This window comes from Bubalus bubalis, chromosome 2 (genome assembly GCF_019923935.1).
Source record: "Bubalus bubalis isolate 160015118507 breed Murrah chromosome 2, NDDB_SH_1, whole genome shotgun sequence".
Lineage (NCBI taxonomy): Eukaryota > Metazoa > Chordata > Mammalia > Artiodactyla > Bovidae > Bubalus > Bubalus bubalis.
Genome location: NC_059158.1, coordinates 187765416 through 187777882, shown reverse-complemented (window position 1 = coordinate 187777882; position 12467 = coordinate 187765416). Strand labels below are relative to the sequence as shown.

Here is a 12467-nt window from a genome sequence, read left to right as displayed (position 1 = left end):
TATTCTTGCCTGGAGAATCCGCAGGGACAGAGGAGCCTGGCAGGCTACAGTCCATGGGGTCACAGTCAGATACAACTGAGTGGCAAAGCACAGCACAGAACAGGGGGTTCATAGAAAAATCAAGGGAATTCCAGAAAAACATCAACTTCTGCTCCAGTGACTATGCTAAAGCCTTTGCTGTGTATGGAGTACAACAAACTGGAAAATTCTGAAAGAGATGGGAATACCAGACCACCTGACCTGCCTCCTGAGAAACCTGTATGGAGGTCAAGAAGCAACAGGTGGAACTGTAGGGAAATTGGGAAAGGAGTATGTCAAGGCTGAATCTTGTCACCCTGTTTATTTAACTTATATACAGAGTACATCATGAGACATGCCGGGCTAGATGAAGCTCAAACTGGAATCAAGATTGCCAGGAGAAATATCAACAACCTCAGCCATGCAGATGACACCACCCTAATAGCAGAAAGCGAAGTGGAACTAAAGAGCCTCTTGATGACAGTGAAAGAGCATAGTGAAAAAGGTGGCTTAAAACTCAACGTTCAAAAAACTAAGATCATGGCATCAAATCCCATCACTTCATGGCAAACAGATGGGGAAACAATGGAAACAGTAACAGTTTATTTTCTTGGGCCCCAAAGTCACTGCAGATGGTGACTACAACCCATGAAATTAAAAGATGTTTGCTCCTTGGAAGAAAAGCTATGACCAACCTAGACAGTGTATTAAAAAGCAGAGACAACACCTTGCCAACAAAGGTTCATCTAGTCAAAGCTATAGTTCTTCCAGTGGTCATGTATGGATGTAAGAGTTGGACTATAAAGAAAGCTGAGCACTGAAGAACTGATGCTTTTGAACTGTGGTGTTGGGAGAGGACTCTTGAGAGTCCCTTGAAAACAGCAAGGAGATCAAACTAGTCCATCCTAAAGTAAATCAACCCTGAATATTCATTGGAAGGACTGATGCTGAACCTGAAGCTCCAATACTTTGGCCACCTGATGCGAAGAGCCAACTCACTGGAAAAGACCCTGATGCTGGGAAAGATTGAAGGCAAGAGAAGGGAGCAACAGAGGATGAGTTGGTTGGGTGGTATCATTGACTCAATGAACATGAGTTTTGAGCAAACTGGAGATAGTGAAGGACAGGGAAGCCAGGCATGCTACAGTCCATGGAGTCCCAAAGAGTCGGACAGGAATGAGCGACTGAACAAGAAGTGGCCATTTATTTCTTAACTGCCTACGTGGCCTCAGCTTGAAAATCAGATGGAAAATGTTCTCACTAAGGGCTTTACTCTTATATTTCTATCACATGCCAGATTGTTTCATGTCGTAGATCAAATGTACCTAAGTTCTGAGTGCAAATCACTAAGCCCCAAACATGGTATAACAAACATTTCATAAGAAAGAGAAGCTCATGCTTTAGGGTCTCTGCCTGTGCTTGTTTATGCCACTGCATCAACTTTTGGGGTTTTCCCCCTGAAGGAAGAAACTGCCACCACTTCCTCAATTTATTCATTTTTGGCCATGCCACACAGCATGTGGGATCTTAGTTCCCCCACCAAGGATTGAACCAATACCCCCTGCATCAGAAGCATGGAGTTTTAACCAATGGACCACCAAGGAAGTCCCCCCACTTCCTCAATTTTAGACTTCACTTGATTCCGTCCCTTCATTTTAGAGATGAGGAAGGGACTTGCCCAAGATCACAGGCCTACATGATTAATTAGGGCAGGCCTCTTGATTACCTATTTGGTGTAACAAAAGCTGTTTCCTTTGCAGCATCCTCAAATGATCTCCAAGATATCTATCTTTCTGGTCTCCTGGAAGATTCAGTCAGGAATGCTCAACAAACTCCTTTGTTAAAGCTCCTTGCCAACTGTTAACACAATTGTAAGAAACTATCGCCCTCTGCTGGTAACATGCAGTAACTTACAAAGCCTTAACCGACTGCAACTAGGAAAACTAATCAATCCCACCTCAAAAAGTGAGACTTAGGTGATGCCCGATTGATGGTCTCATCGACCATGTTGCTGCCAAGGCGGTTAGAACAATTTTCTTAAAAGAATGAGTTCAGGGCTTCCCTGGTGGCTCAGTGGTTAAGAATCCACCTGCCAGTGCAGGTACTTGGGTCAGTCCCTGGTCAGGAAAGATTCCTGCAGGGCAGCTAAGCCTGTGCACCACAACTTAACGGAAATCTGTGCTGTAGAGCCCATGAGCTGGAACTACTGAGCCCGCACACCTATAGCCTATGCTCCGCAACAAAAGCCCCTGCAATGAGAAGCCCACACGTCGCAACAATGCAATAGCCCTAGAGCCTGATGCTGGGAGGGACCGGCGGCAGAAGGGGACGGCAGAGGATGAGATGGCTGGGTGGCATCACCGACTCGATGCACATGAGTCTGGGTGAACTCCAGGAGTTGGTGATGGACAGGGAGGCCTGGCGTGCTGCGGTTCATGGGGTCACAGAGTCGGACACGACGGAGCGACTGGACTGAACTGAAAGCCCATGCAGCAATGAAGACCCACCGCAGCCATAAATACGTAAATTAATCTTTTTTTTTTTTTAAGAATTGAGTTCACAGGAGGATGTATTTAAAGTATAGTTCCAGAGAGTGAACAAAACAAAATCTTTGATCTTTCAAGTTGGTCAAGGCTTTAATGGTATTAGTAGTATTTTAGAGCAGAGTACTTGAACTGCTGAAAAGTGAAAGGGAAGTCGCTCAGTCGTGTCCAACTCGTTGTGGCCCCATGAACTGTAATCTACCACACTCCTCCGTCCATGGGATTTTCCAGGCAAGGGTACTGGAGTGGGTTGCCATTTCCTTCTCCAGAGATCTTCCCGACCCAGGGATCAAACCCAGGTCTCCCGCATTGTAGGCAGACGCTTTAGCATCTGAGCCACCAGGGAAGTCACTTGAACTGCTAGTGGAATATATATGTGAAGTGCCAATGAGAAACCTAGCTATATAAATTGTAAACATTAGGTCAGTTCAAGGTTGGAGATGAACTTTGGGAGTCACCAACTGTGGCTGGCCTACACCAGAGGCGTGTTGGTAAACAATGGGCTGAGGACAGACGAAGAGATGACTGAAATTCCAGACACAGGAAGTCATGAAACCAGAAAGCTAGTAAGCATGTTACTGTAACTTCTAAATAAAGACTAGTAACAGCTTCAGCAATATGTGAACCGTGAACTTCCTGATGTTCAAGCTGGTTTTAGAAAAGGCAGAGGAACCAGAGATCAAATTGCCAACATCTGCTGGATCATGGAAAAAGCAAGAGAGTTCCGGAAAAACATCTATTTCTGCTTTATTGACTATGCCAAAGCCTTTGACTGTGTGGATCACAATAAACTGTGGAAAATTCTGAAAGAGATGGGAATACCAGACCACCTGACCTGCCTCTTGAGAAACATGTATGCAGGTCAGGAAGCAACAGTTAGAACTGAACATGGAACAACAGACTGGTTCCAAATAGGAAAAGGAGTCCGTCAAGGCTGTATATTGTCACCCTGTTTATTTAACTTCTATGCAGAGTACATCATGAGAAACGCTGGGCTGGAAGAAGCACAAGCTGGAATCAAGATTGCTGGGAGAAATATCAATAACCTCAGATATGCAGATGACACCACCCTTATGGCAGAAAGTGAAGAGGAACTAAAAAGCCTCTTGATGAAAGTGAAAGAGAGTGAAAAAGTTGGCTTAAAGCTCAACATTCAGAAAATGAAGATCATGGCATCCGGTCCCATCACTTCATGGGAAATAGATGGGGAAACAGTGGAAACAGTGTCAGACTTTATTTTGGGGGGGCTCCAAATCACTACAGATGGTGACTGCAGCCATGAAATTAAAAGACGCTTACTCCTTGGAAGGAAAGTTATGAGCAACCTAGATAGCATATTCAAAAGCAGAGACATCACTTTGCCAACAAAGGTCCATCTAGTCAAGGCTGTGGTTTTTCCTGTGGTCATGTATGGATGTGAGAGTTGGACTGTGAAGAAAGCTGAGCACCGAAGAATTGATGCTTTTGAACTGTGGTGTTGGAGAAGACTCTTGAGAGTCCCTTGGACTGCAAGGAGATCCAACCAGTCCATCCTAAAGGAGCTCAGCCCTGGGATTTCTTTGGAAGGGATGATACTAAAGCTGAAACTCCAGTACTTTGGCCACCTCATGTGAAGAGTTGACTCATTGGAAAAGACTCTGATGCTGGGAGGGATTGGGGGCAGGAGGAGAAGGGGATGACAGAGGATGAGATGGCTGGATGGCATCACTGACTCGATGGACGTGAGTCTGGGTGAACTCTGGGAGCTGGTGATGGACAGGGAGGCCTGGTGTGCTTCAATTCATGGGGTCGCAAAGAGTCGGACACGACTGAGCGACTGAACTGAACTGAACAGTTAAGTCATGACTGCAATTTATAATAATCATTAGGCATACAAATGGCAACATTTCTCAACAGGAAACTCACTTTAGAAAGATTAAATGGCATGCTAAAAATATGAGAAGAAACCTATTCTAAGAAGTGCATTCTAAGTCAGATAACTTCATTGTAGCAGACAAAAGCAACACTACTAAATGATATGTTTTGAATACTGAGAGGCCTACCGAACATGCCAGAGAGAATAAAAATAAAAGTTATTTGCCTCTTCTTCTGCTTTCATGTTTTGGCAAAAAACAAAAAAAAACAAAAAAAACCAGGATTAGAGAAGTGAGAATTATAAATCTTCTTAAGGCAGGCAGGGGCTTCCCCGTGGCTCAATGGGTAAAGAGGCTGCCTACAATGCAGGAGACACAGGAGACATGGGTTCAATCCGTGGGTCAGGAAGATCCCCCGGAGGAGGAAATGGCAAGTCACTCCAGTATTCTTGCCTGGAGAATTCCATGGACAGAGAGCCTCGTGGGCTACAGTCCATGGATCACAAGGAGTCGGACACAACTGAGCGGCTGATCTGATCTGATCTGATCTGAATGTCGATAAAACAACTAATGTTTTCACCTCACAGTAGAGGATACAGTGTTAACAGATGCTTGGAACACTGCTTTATGAGGAGGAAATACTGTAATCACTTTCACTCTATCAGATAGAAATAATAAAATGCATGCATCCGTGGATGTCTTTCATCCTTCTGTTACCAAGCAAGGGCTCACTGTCTGACACACACAGAAGCCAATACTATGGCACCAGCTTTTAGAAAAAGAATGACTTTTATTGTGAGGTCAAGCAACAGGAGGCAGGGCTCAAATCTGTCTCCCCATCCAGTGCTCAGGGTGAAAGGTAAGGGGTTAGGGGAATTTCAAACTTGGCACAGTCTTATTGGCTAGTCTTGGAGGTCAGAAAGCCGATTGGAATCAAGCTACTTGGACAGCCGGAAGCTGTCCAAGTCTTTCTTATTGAAGAACTTCTTGCTGGTAAAAGGCTCCAGTGGCAACATTTCTATTTTGTGAGTTCTGTAAACGGAAGATTCTAGGTCCTGGGGTCATCCTGGAGACATGGGTTCCTGTCTGCCACAGGTGCCGTGCTGTCTGTAAAATAACTCAAGGCTTGATTAATCAACAGCCTATTGAAGGAGGCAAACCAGGGTAAACAGGTCAACATTTATGTGCTATTTCAGATTCCCCCCTTTTCTTTGTACATTCCTCAGTCTTAAGGCAAACAGGGCGATGCCCGCTCTGGCTGCAGGAAATGCTCTCCCGCGGTGTCACAGGAAGAACATAGACGCAAGTGGCTCGCAGGACAGGCTCCACTTCCGCAGGCAAAGATGCGGGAGCCAGCACACCGCGTGGACGTGCTCCCGGTGTTCATCCCTGAAACGCAGGTTCCCTCCCCTGGATCCTCGCAGGCGGAGGACCACAGAGTCACAATCTTCCCCGAACGGCGCCTAAGTTTTTATTGGTCAATGGGGGTCATGCGTGATACTTGTAAGCTTCTGAGTGGAGGATTTATATTAAATATTTTCTCCAGCCCTTTAGTTCTTTGCACGTGTCCAGGGTAAAGCCCACAAAATTAGCCTGCCAAATTGTTCTTATGAGGAAGAGAAACCAGGAAGGTAAGAAAACAAGAAACTGACAATGAGTCACCATCCTAGGAATCTTGTGCACAAGCCGGATACATACATACACACACATATATATATACCTTCCTATTTAACTGTTCTAAAAAAAAAAAATCAATATGAATCCATTTCTTCAATCTTTCTTCTTTGGTAGAAAAGACCATATTTTTCTTACAATTCCCACCCCCTTTTTATGATGGTCGATTATTCTTTTCCTCGAACTTAGCATCGAATGACTTTCATGTTCAGACTCCTCCAGGAATAGAAGGTTGATATGATAGGCTGCAGTGGACTGCTTGGTGAGAGCTGTTAATATTCATCTGTGCACTAGGCTCCTGACACAAGGAATGATGCAACACCCTACCTGGGTATTTGAAGTGTGACAATACGGGTAGTCAGGATAGACATCATGATGCCTCTCTGTATCCCAAACCACTGTTCCATCAAACTGGACAATGAGTCATCTATCCCTGAGTTTTCAGCCGACTCATTACCCAAGGTGGTCAGACCTCGCAAGGCCCTTGTTATTGTGCCATCAGGGGCCGTGTTGTTGGGTATGAAAGTACGACATTGACACCCTCCAAAACACATACTCCTCCCTTTTCTGCCAGAATCAGGTCTGAAAGTGAAAGTGAAACTCATTCAGCCGTGTCCGACTCTTTGCGACCCCATGGACTATATAGTCCATGGAATTCTCTAGGATAGAACACCAGAGTGGGTAGCTTTTCCCTTCTCCAGGGCATCTTCCCAACCCAAGGATTGAACCCAGGTCTCCTGCATTGCAGACAGATTCTTTACCAGCTGAGCCACAAGGGAAGCCCAGAATCATGTCTAAGGCCAGTCAATTTTCCCCACGCCATTTTGCTAGTAGCATCTGTTTTGCTATTCCCCTTAGAGCATCCCTGGTATAGTTAACAAGCCTCCGCTGGTTATAGTAAATACAGTTTATCCAATCAACATTTTTATTAATGGTGGACCACCAGAATAATACCAACTCGAACCTCGCTGCTATTTGGTTTCTAGCCTTGGATTCATTAGGAATACCTCTAGGGACTCCAATAGAATATATATGGACCAAATGACCCACCCGGGACTAGAGTGTTCCTTTTGGCTCTATGGTTAGTCTGCTTATGAGATGGATCCGAGTGTCGAAATGCCAGGGTGAAAAGGATAGCCAATTGAACTAGGGTGCAAATTCCACTCCAATTGGCCGCTAGAGTCTCAAGCAATGGTCCTCCACAACACCAGATGTCTTCCCAGGCCATAGTTCATGCAGAATGGTTGTTCATTCCCTCAAAGGACTGGCCTTCACTGCACCCGGACTCACTCCCCCAGAATGCTAACTGCTCCCCCCACCTAGAGAGGCACGAGGTGTAGTTAGCATTATGGAACGGGGGTCTGACAGTCCTTGGGGGTTACACCTTGGACCCCTCACAGTCACAAACATTAGTGACAAGGTCCTGCAGGATTTACTACCCCAGGCCATACTGTCCTGAAGAGGAGTATCATGCATTCTATGCCCACAGCATCTGAGGTCCATCGAGTGGCAGTGGTACCACTGAGACTCCGGCCTACCTGCTGCGCAAGCATAACAGCTGCTCTCATTCCAAGTGCGCACAGAATATTTAATCCATTCCAGCCAGGCACTTGTCTCCTCGTATCCTGTCTCAATGTCTATGGTCTGTTGTAAATCTTTTACCTCTAGTTTATTATGTATATGACCTTGAGTTCATGGGAGTCCCAGGCTACACCTTCCTATCCATCCTGGTAGGTGCCAAGGCTATAAGTTACTACCACAACTCCATTGAGTTTCATATCAATCCTTCTCTGTAAGGTTAATAATAGGCATAGTTCACCAAGTACTCAGCCTAGTTTTATAATAATACTAGGTTGATCATTCTTAGTACAATTTAATTGTTCCCAACATAAAGAGCTTTTAAACTTAACCATAGCCTGGTGTTAAGCATATAGATCCATCCCATAATTGTGGGAATTTTCCTTTTAGTAGACAAGAGATCACATTTTTTTTTTTTGATTGAGACTTAGCTTGTTACTAGTTTAAACGACCCTAAGAAAACACTTATGAGCCAGGGTCAGAGCAGGTATTATTAACTGACCAAGTGAGAGGATCCCATCTAGTAATATCATGAATAGACAGAACAGGACTGAACTCTCTCCTAAAATAAACTTCCTAGGGTCTATCCAATCAGAGTCCTGGAGAGGAGAAATCCACCAAGGTAACACAGAAGTACTAGGCCACAACCCAACAATTGGATTGAGTTTTAAATTAGCATAGAATCATGTCTGTGATAGAAAACATTTGATTGATGTGCAAAGGTCCAAGAAATCAAGAAAACGTTGTCAATGATCCTACGAATCAGGTCGGGCATCTCGGGCAAGCTGTCTGCTTCTGATATCGTCTTCTTCTCGTCCTAGCACAGTGTACTTTGCTCTGTTTGAGCGTCGTCTTCAGGTGAGTTTGAGGTCAGCCAGTCCTCTTTATAGACCAGTCCAGTGTAGGGGCCTTTGGAAATGGGAGTTAGTCCAAGAGTCAATTATCCTTCAATTTCACTGTGCATGAGCCAGTTAAGAGTAGCTGATAAAAGGTCCTTCCAGCCAGGTTGGAGACTGTTCCTTAAATTATGTCTTTTTCCAGTCTTGGTGGCAGGTCGTGAGGCATCTGATCTTTATCCAAAGACAGATTATTGAGCTAAGCTTCAGAAACAAACTGAGAGTGTCCTTTAATAATTCAATTAAATTTTACATTAAAATACCCTAACAGCAAAGATCCATTCAGGAAATGAGTTTTAGTAGATACAGACTTTCGTTAACAAACTGGGATTTAACACTCATTGAAACATCCTTTTCTCCCTAAAATCACCCTCATTTTTACCAAATATAACCAAATTAAGACTTGTTTATAAAATAGGTCTATTCTCAATAAACTTGACCTGATTATTTATATAACCATAATTGATCATAGACTTTTTTTGCTTTGCTGAAACTTTTATGGAGTCTCAAACTTAACTTTAAAATAAAACCTTTCAGGGCTAGGAAAGTCATCCCAAAGGCTTATCACAGATTTTGCCTAACAGATCTAAGTGAATTCCTCTCTTTCTCAAGGTCTCCAAAACTGAGATTTCCGTACCAGTTAGTGAGATAATCTTCCTAATTTATCTGATAAAGTTACTGGAACCCTAAGAGTTTCCAATCTCTGAAGGGGTCAGATAGAGAAAAAAGGTAAATGCTTCCATTTGTTTACTCAATATCATTTTACCAAATTACTGTTGTCATAATTAGTTTGAGGGGAAGGTTTCCTAAGATCTAGAAAACACAGATTCAAACCAGTAATTTTTCAGAAACCATAAAAGTGATAAGCATATTTCCCAATTCGTTCAGTCCTTTTGTTAACCATTGTACAGTCATCAGGTTTCCCACTAGAATCCTTTAATTTCTTACCCAGTTCAGAAACTTGTATTGCTCCAAAAGTCCTTTCCATACATCTTCTTGAAGAGGAAGCATTTTCAAAAGAAACTGGGTGGCGCTGTGACAACACTTTCGGGCAGTGATCGGGGTTGCGGCAGCCTTTCCCTGAACGTGCCAGAACGTACATACAGATGCTTCTAGGGCATCTGCATTAGTAACATGTACCACAGAGACTCATTATTCACCTGACAACATTTCCCATGTAATTCAACATGGAAGTTGAACCCAATTAGTGTAATATCTCCCTTTGGGATGTTTCAGGGGCCCTCTGAAGCATCCCAAAGTTAGCTAGAAGCCAAAAGTGCTTCACCAGAATGATTTAGGAAGTTTTGTCAACAAATATCAGAAAGGTTTAGAGCACTCAGTCAGATGGGACTACAGGTCACTGTGAAACAATAGCTATTCACTCAGCCAAAGTAAAAATATGGGATTTCAGAGGCAAATACAGAACAATTTAGGAGGCAAATAAACCTAGATCTATGGTCAAATGCAGTTCAACATCTGAAGAAAGTGTGTCCTTTTAACAGAGAGAAAAGCCAAATTCAAGTTTTTGCGCTAGCCTATTTTTATTCATTAACAGTCCCAAATTTCTTTAGCTTCTCTGTAAGAGGAAACTAATGTTCAGTAATAAATGTTTCAAAATCTTACTTTATTTGGAAATGAGCTAGCTATTCAGTGAACTTCCATCACTTAGTTTAGCACAACCCTTAGAAATTCAAGTTACCCCAATTTGGACACACTATTTCAGACAGACATTCCTAAAGCGTAATTATTCTTAATAGAGTTTATCTAAAAGCTCATATCTTATTTACATTTTTTTGAAGTTTCTTCACTCAAAAAGACCATATTTTTCTTACGTAGCTGCTTCTTGCTGAGTGGCAGCATAGGTTATTATAACAGGAATGAAATTGTTTTTGCCTTGATTGTAAACATTCACAAGTCCTGCTTTGAATTCTAAAGTCTCAGGCAATCATCATGTGAGTGGAAGAGGCCTTTTTAAATACACGAGACAGATAATAAGTAAAAAAATTGGTGAGTAAAAAGATTAACCCTATGATACACAGAACTATGACTCCTAATTTTAACAGTCCTCCAAAAACATACCTTATTATTTAGGAGTCCATGAACCAAGAAAAAGAAATGCAAGAAAGCAAAATGGCTATCTGAGGACGCCTTACAAATAGCTGTGAAAAGAAGAGAAGTGAAAAGGAAAGGAGAAAAAGAAAGATATACCCATTTGAATGCAGAGTTCCAAATAGCAAGGAGAGATAAGAAAGCCTTCCTCAGCAATCAATGCAAAGAAATAGAGGAAAACAATAAAATGGGAAAGACTAGAATCTCTTCAAGAAAATTAGAGATACCAAGGGAACATTTCATGCAAAGATAGGCTCAATAAAGGACAGAAATGGTATGGACCTAACAGAAGCAGAAGATATGAAGAAGAGGTGGCAAGAATACACAGAAGAACTGTACAAAAAGATCTTCATGACCCAGATAATTATGATGGTGTGATCACTCACACTCACCAAGAGCCAGACATCCTGGAATGTGAAGTCAAGCGGGCCTGAGGAAGCATCACCATGAACAAAGCTAGTGGAGGTGATGGAATTCCAGTGGAGCTATTTCAAACCCTGAAAGATGATGCTGTGAAAGTGCTGCACTCAATACACCAGCAAATTTGGAAAACTCAGCAGTGGCCACAGGACTGAAAAAGGTCAGTTTTCATTCCAATCCCAAAGAAAGGCAATGCCAAAGAATGCTCAAACTACCTCACAATTGCACTCATCTCACACGCTAGTAAAGTAATGCTCAAAATTCTCCAAGCCAGGCTTCAGCAATGTGACTTGTGAACTTCCAGATGTTCAAGCTGGATTTAGAAAAGGCAGAGGAACCAGAGATCAAATTGCCAACATCTGCTGGATCATGGAAAAAGCAAGAGAGTTCCGGAAAAACATCTATTTCTGCTTTATTGACTATGCCAAAGCCTTTGATTGTGTGGATCACAATAAACTGTGGAAAATTCTGAAAGAGATGGGAATACCAGACCACCTGACCTGCCTCTTGAGAAACATGTATGCAGGTCAGGAAGCAACAGTTAGAAGTGGACATGGAACAACAGACTGGTTCCAAATAGGGGAAGGTGTACGTCAAGGCTGTATATTGTCACCCTGCTTATTTAACTTCTATGCAGAGTACATCATGAGAAACGCTGGACTGGAAGAAACACAAGCTGGAATCAAGATTGCCGGGAGAAATATCAATAACCTCAGATACGAATATGACACCACCCTTATGGCAAAAAGTGAAGAGGAACTAAAAAGCCTCTTGATGCAAGTGAAAGAGAGTGAAAAAGTTGGCTTAAAGCTCAACATTCAGAAAACTAAGATCATGGCATCCAGTCCCATCACTTCATGGCAAATAGATGGGGAAACAGTGGAAACAGTGTCAGACTTTATTTTTGGGGGCTCCAAAATCACTGCAAATGGTGATTGCAGCCTTGAAATTAAAAGACACTTACTCCTTGGAAGGAAAGTTATGACCAACCTAGATAGCATATTCAAAAGCAGAGACATCACTTTGCCAACAAAGGTCCATCTAGTCAAGGCTATGGTTTTTCCTGTGGTCATGTATGGATGAGAGTTGGACCATAAAGAAAGCTGAGTGCTGAAGAATTGATGCTTTTGAACTGTGGTGTTGGAGACGACTCTTGAGAGTCCCTTGGACAGCAAGGAGATCCAACAAGTCCATCCTAAAGGAGACCAGTCCTGGGTGTTCATTGGAAGGACTGATGCTGAAGCTGAAACTCCAATCCTTTGTCCACCTGATGCGAAGAATTGACTCATTTGAAAAGACCCTGATGCCGGGAAAGACTGAACATGGGAGGAGAAGGGGATGATAGAGGATGAGATGGTTGGATGGCATCACCAACT

The 12467-nt window shown here is 42.9% G+C and overlaps 1 protein-coding gene across 1 annotated transcript in view; it reads right to left on the bottom strand.

Annotated features, from left to right (window-relative positions):
* FBXO42 (F-box protein 42) overlaps positions 1-12467 on the bottom strand; it is a 105569-nt gene that overhangs the window by 86996 nt on the left and 6106 nt on the right. The gene's annotated exons all lie outside the window — the stretch shown is intronic.